Source organism: Phalangium opilio, unplaced genomic scaffold (genome assembly GCF_054372755.1).
Source record: "Phalangium opilio isolate 3A_F unplaced genomic scaffold, DU_Popi_V2 ptg000390l_1, whole genome shotgun sequence".
NCBI lineage: Eukaryota > Metazoa > Arthropoda > Arachnida > Opiliones > Phalangiidae > Phalangium > Phalangium opilio.
The window spans coordinates 1,605,001-1,607,500 of NW_028324234.1; the positions used below are offsets into that span (position 1 = coordinate 1,605,001).

The window sequence follows — 2,500 nt, forward strand, 5'->3', positions numbered from 1 at the left end:
TGTTCATTTAGTGGAATTCATTTAAAATGCCTGGATACAAGCCCGGCTTGCTCAGTCGGTAGAGCACGAGACTCTTAATCTCGGGGTCGTGGGTTCGAGAACCACGGTGGGCGCTACGTGACGATTTTGAACTTTGCCAGTACACTTATACTCTAGATTCTCGAAAAAGAGATTCCATTTACTAAAATTCATTTAAGTACATGGATACAAGCCCGGCTAGCTCAGTCGGTAGAGCAAGAGACTCTTAATCTCGGGTTCGTGGGTTCGAGCCCCAAGTTGGGCGCTAAACAACAATTTTGAGGTTTTCCCGCACACTAAAACTAGATTTACCCGCAATAGATAACCCATTTACTGAAATTCAATTAAAATGCTTGGATACAAGCCCGGCTTGCTCAGTCGGTAGAGCACGAGACTCTTAATCTCGGGGTCGTGGGTTCGAGCCCCACGTTGGGCGCTAATCAACAATTTTGAACTTTGCCAATACACTAAAACTCTAGATTCTCGCAAAAGATTGTTCATTTACTGGAATTCATTTAAAGTGCATGGATACAAGCCCGGCTAGCTCAGTCGGTAGAGCAGAAGACTCTTAATCTCGGGGTCGTGGGTTCGAGCCCCACGTTGGGCGCTAAACATTAATTTTGAGGTTTTCCCGTACACTAAAAGTCGAGATACCCGCAATAGATAACCCATTTACTGAAATACAATTAAAATACATTTATGCAAGCCCGGCTAGCTCAGTCGGTAGAGCACGAGGCTCTTAATCTCGGGGTCGTGGGTTCGAGCCCCGCGTTGGGCGCTAAACAACAATTTTGAGGTTTTTCCCTTACACTAAAACTAGTATACCCGCTATAGATAACCCATTTACTGAAATTCAATTAAAATACATTTATGCAAGCCCGGCTAGCTCAGTCGGTAGAGCACGAGGCTCTTAATCTCGGGGTCGTGGGTTCGAGCCCCACGTTGGGCGCTAATCAACAATTTTGAACTTTGCCAATACTCTAAAACTCTAGATTCTCGCAAAAGATTGTTCATTTAGTGGAATTCATTTAAAATGCCTGGATACAAGCCCGGCTTGCTCAGTCGGTAGAGCACGAGACTCTTAATCTCGGGGTCGTGGGTTCGAGAACCACGTTGGGCGCTACGTGACGATTTTGAACTTTGCCAGTACACTTATACTCTAGATTCTCGAAAAAGAGATTCCATTTACTAAAATTCATTTAAGTACATGGATACAAGCCCGGCTAGCTCAGTCGGTAGAGCACGAGACTCTTAATCTCGGGTTCGTGGGTTCGAGCCCCAAGTTGGGCGCTAAACAACAATTTTGAGGTTTTCCCGCACACTAAAACTAGATTTACCCGCAATAGATAACCCATTTACTGAAATTCAATTAAAATGCTTGGATACAAGCCCGGCTTGCTCAGTCGGTAGAGCACGAGACTCTTAATCTCGGGGTCGTGGGTTCGAGCCCCACGTTGGGCGCTAATCAACAATTTTGAACTTTGCCAATACACTAAAACTCTAGATTCTCGCAAAAGATTGTTCATTTACTGGAATTCATTTAAAGTGCATGGATACAAGCCCGGCTAGCTCAGTCGGTAGAGCAGAAGACTCTTAATCTCGGGGTCGTGGGTTCGAGCCCCACGTTGGGCGCTAAACATTAATTTTGAGGTTTTCCCGTACACTAAAAGTCGAGATACCCGCAATAGATAACCCATTTACTGAAATACAATTAAAATACATTTATGCAAGCCCGGCTAGCTCAGTCGGTAGAGCACGAGGCTCTTAATCTCGGGGTCGTGGGTTCGAGCCCCACGTTGGGCGCTAAACAACAATTTTGAGGTTTTTCCCTTACACTAAAACTAGTATACCCGCTATAGATAACCCATTTACTGAAATTCAATTAAAATACATTTATGCAAGCCCGGCTAGCTCAGTCGGTAGAGCACGAGGCTCTTAATCTCGGGGTCGTGGGTTCGAGCCCCACGTTGGGCGCTAATCAACAATTTTGAACTTTGCCAATACTCTAAAACTCTAGATTCTCGCAAAAGATTGTTCATTTAGTGGAATTCATTTAAAATGCATGGATACAAGCCCGGCTAGCTCAGTCGGTAGAACACTAGACTCTTAATCTCGGGGTCGTGGGGTCGAGCGACACGTTGGGCGCTAAACAAATATTTTGAGGTTTTCCCGTACACTAAAACTAGATATACCTGCAATAGATAACCCATTTACTGAAATTCAATTAAAATGCTTGGATACAAGCCCTGCTTGCTCAGTCGGTAGAGCACGAGACTCTCAATCTCGTGGTCGTGGGTTCGAGCCCCACGTTGGGCGCTAACCAACAATTTTGAACTTTGCCAATACTCTAAAACTCTAGATTCTCGCAAAAGATTGTTCATTTAGTGGAATTCATTTAAATGCATGGATACAGGCCCGGCTAGCTCAGTCGGTAGAGCACGAGACTCTTAATCTCGGGGTCGTGGGTTCGAGCCCCACGTTG

The 2,500-nt window shown here is 45.0% G+C and overlaps 14 non-coding genes across 14 annotated transcripts in view; all 14 read left to right on the forward strand.

Annotated features, from left to right (window-relative positions):
* The first annotated feature begins 40 nt into the window (after positions 1 to 40).
* TRNAK-CUU (transfer RNA lysine (anticodon CUU)) lies at positions 41 to 113 on the forward strand. The gene has a single exon. It is a non-coding gene; the product is annotated as a tRNA-Lys (tRNA).
* Positions 114 to 210: 97 nt separating this feature from the next.
* TRNAK-CUU (transfer RNA lysine (anticodon CUU)) lies at positions 211 to 283 on the forward strand. The gene has a single exon. It is a non-coding gene; the product is annotated as a tRNA-Lys (tRNA).
* Positions 284 to 381: 98 nt separating this feature from the next.
* On the forward strand, positions 382 to 454 carry TRNAK-CUU (transfer RNA lysine (anticodon CUU)). Its single transcript has one exon. It is a non-coding gene; the product is annotated as a tRNA-Lys (tRNA).
* A 98-nt stretch (positions 455 to 552) lies between these two features.
* Positions 553 to 625, forward strand: TRNAK-CUU (transfer RNA lysine (anticodon CUU)). The gene has a single exon. It is a non-coding gene; the product is annotated as a tRNA-Lys (tRNA).
* A 98-nt stretch (positions 626 to 723) lies between these two features.
* TRNAK-CUU (transfer RNA lysine (anticodon CUU)) lies at positions 724 to 796 on the forward strand. Its single transcript has one exon. It is a non-coding gene; the product is annotated as a tRNA-Lys (tRNA).
* A 98-nt stretch (positions 797 to 894) lies between these two features.
* Positions 895 to 967, forward strand: TRNAK-CUU (transfer RNA lysine (anticodon CUU)). The gene has a single exon. It is a non-coding gene; the product is annotated as a tRNA-Lys (tRNA).
* Positions 968 to 1,065: 98 nt separating this feature from the next.
* On the forward strand, positions 1,066 to 1,138 carry TRNAK-CUU (transfer RNA lysine (anticodon CUU)). The gene has a single exon. It is a non-coding gene; the product is annotated as a tRNA-Lys (tRNA).
* A 97-nt stretch (positions 1,139 to 1,235) lies between these two features.
* TRNAK-CUU (transfer RNA lysine (anticodon CUU)) lies at positions 1,236 to 1,308 on the forward strand. Its single transcript has one exon. It is a non-coding gene; the product is annotated as a tRNA-Lys (tRNA).
* A 98-nt stretch (positions 1,309 to 1,406) lies between these two features.
* Positions 1,407 to 1,479, forward strand: TRNAK-CUU (transfer RNA lysine (anticodon CUU)). Its single transcript has one exon. It is a non-coding gene; the product is annotated as a tRNA-Lys (tRNA).
* Positions 1,480 to 1,577: 98 nt separating this feature from the next.
* TRNAK-CUU (transfer RNA lysine (anticodon CUU)) lies at positions 1,578 to 1,650 on the forward strand. Its single transcript has one exon. It is a non-coding gene; the product is annotated as a tRNA-Lys (tRNA).
* Positions 1,651 to 1,748: 98 nt separating this feature from the next.
* On the forward strand, positions 1,749 to 1,821 carry TRNAK-CUU (transfer RNA lysine (anticodon CUU)). Its single transcript has one exon. It is a non-coding gene; the product is annotated as a tRNA-Lys (tRNA).
* A 98-nt stretch (positions 1,822 to 1,919) lies between these two features.
* TRNAK-CUU (transfer RNA lysine (anticodon CUU)) lies at positions 1,920 to 1,992 on the forward strand. The gene has a single exon. It is a non-coding gene; the product is annotated as a tRNA-Lys (tRNA).
* A 269-nt stretch (positions 1,993 to 2,261) lies between these two features.
* TRNAE-CUC (transfer RNA glutamic acid (anticodon CUC)) lies at positions 2,262 to 2,334 on the forward strand. Its single transcript has one exon. It is a non-coding gene; the product is annotated as a tRNA-Glu (tRNA).
* A 97-nt stretch (positions 2,335 to 2,431) lies between these two features.
* TRNAK-CUU (transfer RNA lysine (anticodon CUU)) overlaps positions 2,432 to 2,500 on the forward strand; it is a 73-nt gene continuing 4 nt past the window's right edge. The window contains exon 1 of the tRNA in view: positions 2,432 to 2,500. This exon is cut by the window's right edge and continues 4 nt beyond it. This is a non-coding gene — a tRNA (tRNA-Lys).